This window comes from Impatiens glandulifera, chromosome 2 (genome assembly GCF_907164915.1).
Source record: "Impatiens glandulifera chromosome 2, dImpGla2.1, whole genome shotgun sequence".
NCBI lineage: Eukaryota > Viridiplantae > Streptophyta > Magnoliopsida > Ericales > Balsaminaceae > Impatiens > Impatiens glandulifera.
Window position 1 is genome coordinate 15,450,686 of NC_061863.1, and position 14,078 is coordinate 15,464,763.

Below are 14,078 nucleotides of genomic sequence, written 5' to 3' on the forward strand. Positions count from 1 at the left end.
AAAATAATATCTCCTATTAATTAATATAAAAATTATTCTCCTACTATATATATTAATGATTAATTTTGCTAGATGAGAGTGATAATTAATTTAGATGGGTATATGAAAGTAAATTAATATTTGGGTCGGATCGTGAGTTTGACTCATCTACCCATAGATTTGAAAAATAAAATAAAAAATATAATATATTCAAGTTTCAAACTTAGAAACTAGCAATATAAGTTAATACAATGTTAATAACAATTTATATTTTAAATTTGAGATTATCAACCTATGACGTTTTTAACAATATAAGTTCGAACTTTTTAAACACCTAAATTAATAAGATTTTAAATTGGTTTATATTAATTTAATTTATATATATATATTTATTTATAACATTCCATATATATAATGGTTAATCATAACAATTATATATTTATACATAAAATAAAATGATAAAAATTATTTAAAAAATCAACAATGTAATGATTAAGTGTTCATTATGAAAAATAAAGATCAAGGTTTTAAATCTCACCCGGCTGTAAACGGGAAATGATCAGATAATAAGGAGTATAGAAGTGAGTTGGTAAGTAGATGATAATAAGATTATTGGTTGATCGAAGTGAGTTGATAAAGATCGATAAAGGAGATGATTGGATAATAAGAAATACGGTAAGTTCGAACATTTTAAACACCTAAACTAATAATATTTTAAATTGGTATATATTAATTTAATTTATATATATATATTTATAACATTCCATATATATAATGGTTAATCATAACAATTATATATTTATACATAAAATGATAAAAATTATTTAAAAAATCAACAATGATGTAATGATTAAGTGTTCATTATGAAAAATAAAGATCAAGGTTTTAAATCTCACCCGGCGGTAAACGGAAATGATCGGATAATAAGGAGTATAGAAGTGAGTTGGTAAGTAGATGATAATAAGATTATTGGTTGACCGAAGTGAGTTGATAAAGATCGATAAAGGAGATGATTGGATAATAAGAAATACGGAAGTAAGTTAGTAAATATGTGACGATAAGATTGTTGGTTGACTAAAATGAGTGGATAAATGTCAATAAAGACGAAATGGTTTGGTAATAAGAAATATGTTAGTCGATCGAAGTGAGTTAGTAAAAGGATTATACAGTTGTTTGTAAATGGTTGATTGTATATGATAATTTTTTTGTTATTTTGTTTTTAACTGAACGAAATCTCCCTAGTATATTATTAAAGAGACTAAACTTGGACACATGTAAGAAAAGAAACAAAAAGAAAGTGTCAAAATATTAGAAATATAATAAATAATTTTTAAAAAAAATTGAGAAGATTTAAAATGTGTAGTAGATAACTAGTATATTATTAAAGAGACAAAACTTGGACACATGTGAGAAAAGAAACAAAAAGAAAGTGTCAAAATATTAAAAATAATAAATAATTTTTAAAAAAAAATTGAGACGATTTAAAATGTGTAGTAGATAAGTGTACAGAAATATGTTTTTCATTAGATCTCAAGACATTTTCTCAAGGAAGCTTGCACTTTAAAAAAAAAAATACAAATTCTAAGAATCTAATGTATAAATGTTTATCTTAATAAAGGATTTTTCAATGGACTTAAAATTAAAACCTTTATTGTTTTTAAATATATATATTTTTTTTAATAAAGGATTTTTCAATGGACTTAAAATTAAAACCTTTATTATTTATATATATATATTTTTTTTAATTTATCTCATACAAATACAAATGTCACAGACACTTCGAATTCGTAGCCCTACTTTTATATTACGCCTAAATCATTTCTCAATGACTAATTGTAAACCTCACCACATAAACCTTTAAATATCTTCTTCTCTCCTCTATTTCATATGAGGATACATCTTATACTCACCACAAATACCTTTTAATATCTTCTTTTCTTCTCTCCTCTATTTCATAAGACAATACATCTTATTTGTTAAAGAAATACAAAATTTTGTATATACATTATTTCTATGAGAAATAAAATAAATTAATGATAATACTAGTAGGAGGAATGATAAGGGATGAAATTTGAAAAGGAATATAAGAGGGAATGACATGATATTACATTCCTTCATTGGTTAGAAAAAATAAAAAGTGAGAAAAAAAAAAATAGAGAGAAATTATTTGATTTTTTCAGCCAATCAAATTGTGCCACCTTATTTCCTCTTCATTTCTCTTACCCAAATTTGATCTCCCAATCATTTCTTATGCGAGTAGTCTAGTAGTACAAATTAATATATTAGAAATTTCTTTATATTGGGATTTTAACAATGATGATTTTATTTGTAATCTTTTTAAATCCTTTAAAATTGTGACTCTCAATTTAAGATATTTGTAGTGATAATTTAACCTATAATATTTGATCTCTTAAAAATTATTATTAATATTTAAAGGTATTATAAATAGCCTGAGTTTGTTATCAAGTTTATGAGATATATTTCAAGAGTTTAAGTGATGATATATATAGTGTGATTCATGGTTGGTAATAAATTAATAGTCCAGAGGTAATTGCATTGTGTTGATGGATTTGTACTCAACTATATCTGCAGATTAAATATATTAGATATTGGGTTGATTTACGATTGTTTGAAATATCAGACATTATATATTTAATAACTCATATTAAACATGTTTTAATCTAATTTTAAAATAAATAATTAAATAAAATTAAGTTAAACTTTTTTAATATAATAATAATAATATTTATTTATTAAACAAAAATATAAAATTCTATATTCGGATCTTTTAATATATCTTACCTTCCATGTTAAATCTGTTATACTAAATCAGACCATATTTTTTACCTTACAATCGTTAAGATGTTTTTATTCATATAACAATTTATAAATTTCACAACTATTTAAATTTTAATACAAAATAATATATTTTATATAATACTAAAATATTCAAGTGAAAAGAGTTTTATCATTTTTTTTTTATTACATATCATATTTGATATCTGAATATTTAATAATGCAGGATTCCCGGAGTTCCGAGAGAAACGATTGGGAGAAGGACGGTAGCTCACCAAGTCTTCTTCGTTCATAGGTACTCCCTTGCTCCACCTTTTCGGCCTAGTCACTCTCTCGCCTTATAGTTAGGAGTGTTCAATAAGAGTTGTGAGTGACTCTAAAAAGAAAACAAGTTGTCAAGAGTGTAGTCAACAGAGTCGGTATCAACACCTAAAGTCGACAATCACTCTCTGTTTAAAGTTAGGAGTTCCGTTAGGAGAGAGAAATAAAATTAAAAAAGAGAGAAATAAAAAAAATAATGTCTAAAATTCAACGTTGAACATGGTTCATTTCAGCGCTGAATATAGTCTTTTTTTTTTTGAGAACGCTGGGTTCCGCTACTCCTATGGAGTGCGACTAATCCCCGCGGGTTAAGTACATAGCCCACAAACATACTTAACCAATTAACCAGACGCAGAACTTGCCGCCTGACGGGCTCGAACCCAGAACCTCATGGAGGTCTGGGGGATATCCACCTCTTGTTGCCACTAGGCTAGAAGAGGGGATCCGAATATAGTCTTATACAACGCTCTATAAAGCCTTATGACCGCACTAGAAAAATACAAATTCAAAATTTTCTTTCCTTGAACTATAAAGATTATATGTATTAACTATTATGGGAAATAAGTGAACATATTAAACATATTAATTGAACTGATCCACAAATACCCCTACTAAAATAAAATAAATATACGGAATCTAAAAAATGATTAGAATACTCGATTTAAATAGCAAATTTATATATTTAAATTATAAAGTTGTTGATAAATTATGTTAAGGTTCTTTTTCAACTCAAAACGTTTCCATCTTTAGACTCTCCACTCTTCCATTACATCACTTAAATAATTAATCAAAATACTAAAATATTTTTTTTAAATAATATTTTTTTATTTTATCATTATATATTAATACATTTTAAGTCTTTTTATCTACAAATATTCTCACCTCCTCAAAATAATCAACAATTATTTATTTTCTAATAACTCAAGTTTTAAAAAAATTATTTATCCAAACAAGTCATTAGTTTGGTTCAACTTATTTATTTATTGTTAATAAATATTTTATAACATTTAATTTATTCTTTCAAGTTTATTCGTTAATCACTTTTATTATATAAATAGATAAAAAAAAGTGTATTTTTTTTGTTAAGTAGTTTAATTTCATCTTATTAATCTTATTAGCCTACGAGTCTATTCATAATCTCAACTTATTGGTGAAGAATAAATCAAATTAAATAAGTACATCCATTTTGAATTGTGTTTACCATGATTTATTGATATGTCATCCAACGCTTCAGAATTAGTAAGAAAAGCTGCTAAAAAAATGCTGGCTAGTTTAGACTATGATAATTTGTATTTATCTTTATTCCCTTTTAACATTTTATAAATTATTTTTTTAATGTACTTTTAATAATTTATTTTAGTTTAGTTTATTATTATTTAATAATTAAATATATATATATATATAAACATTTTAATTATAAAATAATATTATTAATTAAAATAACAAATATTTATAAACGATTTAAAACAAATATTATAGGTAAGCAATAAAAATCTACATATTAATTATTGTAATAATTAAAATTTAATTAATTAAGAATAATGGCCAAATAAAATAAATAAAATTAATTGGGACAAATGTTGTACTCAATTTATCTCAAAACAATTTTAGAAAAATCAAACGATAAAAATAAATAATATAGGATGAAATGAGGTACCCATTTCATTCCCCAAAAATATTTATTCAACCTAAAAATATATATAAAAAAATAATTTGGCAAAATATTTATCATATATATATTTTTTTTAATATTTTGTGTATTTTACAAGATTAAAATTAAAGTAAAAAGGGTGAAAAAAATTAATTTCAAACAAACACTTAGATTTTAAAATAAAAATAAAATTCGTGATCATGTGTGGCCGAAACTGTGAAAACGGCTACGGTAGGAATTACAACCTTCAGATGGACGCTGGATTTTCATCCAACGCCTAGGAGCAGCCCGTGTACCTCACTACAACTAAGGAAACGTGCGCATGCGCCGCACATGATCGACTAACGCGTGCCTCAACGCCATTAGCCTTGGATCGCTGACGGAACGCCAACGACGCGTTCTGCGTTCGCCAAATATGCCCAAAACGATGTCGTTTCACCTGTGGTCGTCGTCTTCGTCGCGATCGTCGGAAGGATAAGAACAACCGCCATCTTTGATTTTTCAAAAATAGAACTCGGACATTTCTCAATCTTATCGATTGATTCGAAAGGTGAAATGATCGCCCTACTTCAGTGATCATTTTTCCTACACATTTAGGCATTAATCATGCATATTCTGCCAAGTTGATCTAAGAACAACCAAAATGCCATTAATGGCTTTTGGCTGATTCAATCCACTTGGATGTATCAACCGACTTTGAGAAGCTATAAATAGCCTCCCTTAACAATTTCGAAGCCAAGAGATCCACTCTCAAGCTTCGAATCAAGATTTAAAGAAACTCTACCATTAAAACTTCAAACTTTCGGATTTTTCAAAATCTTTGCATAAAGCCTTAAAACTTGGATCTAAGCATCCCTAAACCTTCCATAAGGTCTAAGTAGTGTTCTCCAATTCTTGTTATGCTTTCATTCACTCTTTAATTCATACTTCCAATTTGAATTTGAAATTTTTATATTTTAGTTTTCATAAATTTGTATGTTGCTTGGTTGTTAGATTTTTTGGTTGGAAATTGATCATAAGATCATTTATGAGCTTTTTATGATGTAAAATGTAATTTCATTCTTAACCTTGAATAGGGTTTGTGTAGAGTTTATATATACATGAACATTCTATAACCTAATGGGCCATATCTTCAGCCCATTTAATCATATATAATAATAGAATATCAACTAATATAACATAGTCTAACACCACTCCTCAAGTTGGAGCATGCAAATTACAAATGCCCAACTTGAATTTAAAATGGTCAAATAATTGTTTCCCAAGAGGCTTAGTGAGAATATCAGCCAATTGAGAAGTCGTGGAAACATGGGAAACAACAATAGTCCCATCCTGGATATGATCCCGTAAGAAATGTAAATCCACTTCAATGTGCTTGCTACGCTCATGAAACACTGGATTCTGAGCCATATGAAGAGCTGATTGGCGAGACTTGGGACAAGATGCCCAGCCCGAATCGAACCATCCAGATAATTGAAGATCACAATCACTCCTCAAGAGTATACCCAGTCTTTAAAATAAATTATTTTAATTATTTAAATAATATTTAAAAGTTATTTAAAATAAAATATAATGAATAAAATAAAATATTTTTTTATAATAATTATAATAACTAATAATAATAAAATTATTTTTATATAATTAATTTATATATTATGTATTAATAATAAGATTATAATAAATTAATTAAAATTTAAAAATAAAATAACAATTTTATATAAAAATAAATATTTAAAAAGTATTAGAAAAGTTAAATATAAAATATTTTAATAAAAATGTTATTAAAAATAATATGCAATGTTATAATATATATTATTAAGTAAAATATTATATTTAATTTGATTAATTATTAATATATCATATTTTAAAAACTTTATAATTTTTATTTATAAATAAAAAAATTAAATCATTCAATTATTTTTTTATATGTATTTAAAAAATATATATATAATTAATATAATAAAATATTAAATATTTATATTTGATTAAATTAGGACACACATAAATATTTTATACATTTTAAAAAATTATAATATAAAAATAATAATATTTGTATTTTTAATTAAATAAAATATAATAATAAAAAATTAAAAATATTAATCTAATTCAATTACAAAATAATATTAATAACTTCTCTATAATAAATCTAAATATTATCAATGGAATGGAAATATCAAAACACTATCAATGGAATTGAGAACGATTAATACTCATAACCAAACACTACATTTCTATCAATCATACACATTCTCATTCCACACATTTATCAATCTCATTCTTATTCCGATTCCCTTATTTGAACCAAGCGCCCCAAAGAAATTAAAAAATGGGTTTTCTGTTATTGGGTTAATGCTAAAGAACAACAACTTAAAAAACTTCCCAACATGTTTCTAATGACGTTGAGAAACTATTTGGATAATGTTTGATCCATCCCGATTAGGTTTTAAAAAAATAAAAAATTTCAAAATAATTGAAAATTTTGTGTTCTTGAATTAGTCCAAATAATGAATATGAAGTATAAGGAAGCTATTTGCAAGCTCTTTACACTTCAAAAAGTTTTTGAACCAAAACCCTTTTTTGGCCATAAAATGTTTTGAATGAGTTGATCATCACCCAGATCAATTGATATCTTAGAATGATGTTCTAAATGTTCTTGGAAGCTTTGTGAAACTACCTAGGCCCTTGAATCAAAGAATCTAAGACTCCATCGAAATTGCAAAACCTACAATTTTGATGTTCATGAGGTCCGACCGAGGCTTTTCAGCTAGGACCAAGAGGTCCGAAAAATGTTCTTCATCTAGGACCGATGATTTTTACATCTAACTGAGAAGTCAAACCCCAACCGAGGAGTCTCACCGAGGAGTCTCGCACCCGACCGAGCACTCCTGAACCCAGGACCGATTACTTCCACCCATGACCGAGGTGTTCAATCGAGAATTCTGGCACCCAATAGAGAATTATAGCCATGAACCGAGAGGCCTGAGCACCCCGACGAACTTTCATACCCCGTCCGAGGATCCTAGACCCAGACCGAGGGCTTTTTTGCCCCGACCGATAAAACGAACCTAGGACTTAGGACACCAATCCTAAGGCCTGATTGGTTATTCTTTTAAAATCCAGAAATTACTTTTGTAATTTTGGAACCTCAAACTATTTTCTAAATATCCCAAAAAAATAGAAAATGATTTCAAAATATTTTTAGGATATTTTCACATAAAAATATTTTGACAAAGGCTTGTTTATGATTTATTTTTAAACTTTAATACATTTTAAACTGATGTTCTTCATGTAATTTTTTCCTTAGTCATCATCAATAACAAGTATCAGGATTTAAATAATTGTAGCAATACGTACAAATCTACGCATGTCTAGAACTGAAAGAATAATCGGTTAAAATAAAATATTACACAACCGATTTTCAAAAACCAAATTTATAAGTAGAGTCTGTTTTAAACGTGTACATAGGATGAAGAGCGAAAGCCCTTTATCGAGTATCACCAAACTCAAACCAAAACGAAACTCTAGCTAAAAATATGTTTGTACACGTAAGGATTTTATTAGTTTAAAAAAAAAAAAATCAATTGACGACTTGTTTCAAATAAATAATATTTTAAATTAATTTAAACAAAGATTTCTAAAAAATCAAATTATAATTTGATTACTGCAAATTTAAGGATTATTTAAAATTTGAATCTAAATTAATTATTTTTAATTAATTTTAAAAGCGATCAGAAAATATTTAAAATAATATTTTATTTTAAAAAGATTTTAAACACGCAAATCAATATTAAGATTTTCGAATCTTCGAACTCCACGAAACCAAAGAGTTTTTCAGGGTTACATTATGAATTATTTTGTTTTTTTTATATTATACTATTTCTTTCAAATAATAATTTTATTATAAATTATTTTAACATTTTAAGATACTTTATGATAAAAATCAAACATGTACAATGAAATTTTAAATTAATTACATAACTTATATTAAAAATATTCAAAAGACTAATATATTTAACAATATTTTTTTTATAAATATTTTTAAACTATTAACATTAAATCTATAATGTATAATAAATAGGTAATATATAAAAATTAAATTAAATAATTAATTTAGTATTACATTTTAACATATTTTAAATAGTTCATAAATATTTATTATGATTTTTAATTTTTTTAATATTATTTTATAAGTAAAAAACATTTATATTATTAAATAAATTGAATATTACATACAAAACTGAAATTAGTTTAAACATATTAAAAAAATTGAAAAACAAAATATTTAAATTAAAAAAATAAGTAATTAATTCTATCAACTTTTAAGTCAATAAATTATGTATTTTAAATTTATTTAATAAATTCAGTAATTTGAGAATTAAAAAAAAGTTAAGACAAAAAATATCAATTATGTTTTTTAATCTGATTCATTTCTAAATGAGTGAGAAAGAAAGACATTTTTAATAAAAATGAACACTTTATGAATAAAATAATTTATATAATATTATAATAAATAAATAAATGAGTGTTTTTTTAAAGGGTATAATGAGAGAAGAAACGGTTGAAAATGATGCACAAACACTTATGCAGCAGCAATGTTCACGCTCATATATTCATCATTACTTTCTTCAATAATTTCAATGGATCGTATTATTATGAATCATTCACTAAACATGCACGCTTACGAGCCTAAATAGTCCGGGGGCGTTCACTTCACACTTAGGGTTGTTTGATATTATTTTGCGGCTACATTTTTAATATAAAAAATTCGATAAATTTTTTATTTTTATTTAAAATATTCTTACATTAAATATTTTATCCCTTAAAAAAATAGTATTATATTATTACATTACAAGTTTAAAATACTAGCATCATACTCATTTCAGTAAACACTAACAAATCATCTTTTAATTCCATTAAAAAAATTAACAAACACCAAAGTTTTGAAAAAGCAAAGATTTGAATGAATCACTAAAACTTCTTGAGAGGGATGTGACAAGTGGATTCATATTAACAATTGTTAAAGAAATAACTCTTTTTAAGTGTGATCCTGCTTTATAAATATATTTAATTAATTTAGTCGTTGTTTTATTGCAGATACATTCACTATAAATTTATTTAATTTATCATATTCTATATTAATTTTTAAATAAGTAAACACTCAACTTTATATATTCAATTTATAAATTTAAAAATAATTATTTTAATTATATTTTAATAAATAAAATTAAAATAATTAAAACCAATGCCAAAATCTAATCAAATAATTATTTGGATTAATTATTATAACAATTAAATCACAATTAATTAAAAATAATGACAAAAAAAAACAAAATAATTTGAAATAAATGTTATATTCATTATTTAATTAATCCAAAAAATATATAAAAAATAAAATAAAATAAACTGGTAAAATATATGTCATATTTATTAAAAATATTTTATATATTTTTAAAATTAAAAATAAATTCAAAAGGCTAAAAGAAAAATCAATTTCAAACAAACCCTTAAATTTTAAAATAATTTTAGATCTGGTGTGGCCGAAATCCGGAGGAATCGTTGTAGCAGGAACCACAACCTTCAAATAGACACTTGATTTTCATCCAACGCCCATGAACGCATCGCTTCGTCCGCTGCAACGGAAGAAGACACGTGCGCAAAGCACCAAACGTCTGCTCCAATGTCATCTCTTCCAACGCGAAAGCCCAAAAACGACATTGTTTCACCCTAGGTCTTCATCTTCCTTGCGACGCCGGGTGAAGAAGCATTCACAGTCAACTTTGATTTTTCAAAGATGGAATTTCGTTGTTTCTTAATCGTTTGAATCTGTTTAAAAGGTGAAATGATCACCCTACTCCAGTGATAATTTCTCCTACACCTAGGATCATCATTATAACCTACACCAACAATTGGCCGAAAAACAGTCAAAACACCATTATGGTTGTTTGACTCAAAAAACTCAATATTTCAATGAACCGACCATGGAAATCTATAAATAGCCTCCCTTGATCAATCCAAAGGCAAGAGATCCACTCTCAAGCACTCAATCAAATTACTAGAAATCCTCCATTAAAGCTTCAAGTTTCTGGATTTTCGAAAAATTTCGTGTAAGGCCTTAAAAATTAGATTTATGTATTCACAAAGCTTCCACAAGAGCTAAGGACTGTTCTCCAACTCTCAGTAAGTTTCTATCATCATTTAATTCAATCTTTCAGTTTAAAATTGAAATTTTTACATTCAATTTTCATAGTTTAATATGCTGGTTGTTTGTTGGATTTTTTAATTGAAAAACGATCATAGGATCATTTACAAGCTTTTTTAAGCCAAACTCGATCAATCAATCTAAAATAGAAAATCTCAAATTTAAATTTGAAAAATCTTAAAATCGAGTTTTTTGTTCTTAAACAACAACATATTTATAATGATGTTGGTAACCTATTTGAATCATTTTTCATACATCCCGATCATGTTTGATAAAAAACCAAAATTTTCAAAAAAAAAAAAATTTCAGTTCTTGAAATATTAAAACGAATAACCAGTGCTCATGTTTTGGTTTTAATAATCATATAAAGTATATGAAAGTTGTTGACAAGCTCCTTACACTTCCTTAAAGCCTATAACCAAAAATCAATTTGTACCTCAAAACTATTTTGGTTGAATGAAACCTCATCCTGATCGAATGATACATCGGGATGATATTTAAAATGATCATGAGAGCTTTATGAAGCTTCTCGTGCCATCAGATCAAAGGATCCATGCCTCAATCAAAACTGCAAAACCTATAGTTTTAATGTTCTTGAGGACCAGAAACATAGCCCGGGTCTAGCTATGACCGGGTGTTCTTCATACCTAGGACTGAGAAAAGTTAGCCCATGACTAATCTAGGACCGATGGACACCCGCACCCACGACCAAGAATCCTCAACGCCTAGGACTGAGGATTCCCGAACCTATGACCGAGTCTTCTTCACACTAATGACTAGGGATGACAATGAAGCGGGGAATGCATTTACCATCCCTTCCCCATTTGGTTTTGGAATTCCCCGCGGGAAACTATTTATAAAATATTTTAAAAAAAATTAAAAAATATAAAAATAAAATTATATAAACAAAATTTGTAATATAATATATCTGGTAATATATTGAAAATTTATATTATTATAAAGAAAAATAAACTTACAAATATTATAAAATATAGTGAATAAATAAATATATTGATAATTATGTTTATAGTTTTCGAGACTGAATTAGGGTAAGAACGGACATAAATATCATCCCTGCCCCATCTCTGTTCAGTTTTGGAGAAAATCTGCCCTAAACGGGGCAATTTTGTTTGGTTCCCGTGATGCGGTTTCAAATTGCCATCCTAACTCATGACCGACAAAGTTATTCAGGGCTAACCTAAGATGAGAATTCTCGCACCCGACCAAGAATTCTCGTACCTAGGACCGAGAATTCTCGCACCCGACCAAGATTTCCCGCACCCAAGACCGAGAATTCTCGCACCCGACCAAGAATTCCCGCACCCAAAACCGAGAATTCTCGCACCCGACTAAGAATTCCTGCACCCAAGACCAAGGAATCCCACACATGGATGAGGATTTTAACACCCCGACCGAGGGACCTTCACATCCGACCGAAGGACATTCACACCCGACCAACATGTGCATGATTAAGACTAGAAGAATAATTAGTTAAAATAAAACTTTATGCAATCAATTTTCAAAAGTCAAGAGATTTTATAAAGTAGAGACCGTTTTTAAAATAGGTACGAATGATGAAGCGTGTAAACCTTTTTCACGAATATCACCAAACTACGAATCAAAAGAAACTCGGTTTAAAAATACATGTGTATATGTATGCATTTTTATTGATTTTAAATTAAAAATAAATTGGCCACTATTTATCAAATTAATAATCTTATAAATTAATTATTTTTAATTAATATAAATATAAATTTCTAAAAAATTAAATTTTAATTTGATTATTTAAAATCTAAAAGATTATTTAAAATTTCATCTCAAATTAATTATTATTATAATTAATTTCAAAAGATTAGGATATTTTCGTTAAAAAATTTAAATAATATTTTATTTAAAGATTTTTGACACGCAAATAATGTTTAAAATTTTCGAATCTCGAATTTTTTCAAAAGAATAATTTTCTGAGATTACAATTATAATTGATTAAGTTTTTTATTTTGTCCCGAAAATTGTGACATTGAAAAAATACGAAAAATGATACATTTTAATTAGAAATAAAATTATGAAATGATATTAATAAATATAACTAAAAACTAAAAAAAAATAAAATAATAACCAATCATGTCTCATTACATTTGTGATATCATATGACTTGCAATACTTTTTTTTATCAAGCCTCACTCTCTTTCTTTTGTCAATCTAATTTCATTACGGATTTTATATCGTACTAACAAATAATTGTACTTTTTTTCATTAAAATAAAATATTAAAACAGGTTTATTAATTATTAGTTTATATAATAACCATTACTTTTAATTATATTGGCTAAAAAAAAAAAAATCAATTTATCAAAAATCAAATACAATCATATTGGTTACAAAAAGTTGATAAAAATATTTTTTATCCACTTTTAAAAAAAATATATATTATACCTAATTTAGTTACAAATAAAAATAAAATAACTTTACTCTTATTTTTTCTTCTTTTTTTTTATCAAATTTTAAAAATAATTATGATTATAATTGTGATTGTCTTAAAATATTAATTTTCAAATAATTTTTTATATCTTTAAGAATTAAAATTTAATTTCCCAAAAAGTTAAGAATTATATGAATCAACATATTTTATTATTTTATGATATAGATAAATTCCATATTTTATCCAAAATAGAGAGAGAATTTACAATTCAAATAGGAGAAAGTTTCCTTTCAGAATGGGCACCTAGAAAATAATATATCCCATTCAATATTGAATTATTAATTATAATATTTTCATTAAATTATGGGTTTTAATATCAAAATATCCATATTAATATTTTAAAACAAAAAAAAAAATTATTTTCTTCCAAGTATTTAAAAATAAATAAATCCGAAATAAAACATGCAAGCTCTTAGTTTATAAGGTCTTATATAATGTTCAAATTGAAATTCTTTACCTTTCTTAAATTATGAAAAAGACAAACATGATCAATATTACTTAATATTTTTACACAATTAAATTAAGTCAATTGTTATAGAATTTTTGTAAACCTGTTTTTTACACAACTATCTAGTTAAGTTCTTAGTTAGAAGAAAATAAAGAATTGCTCTAGTTAATAGATCTATTAATTTTATTTTTGAAATTAAAACTACA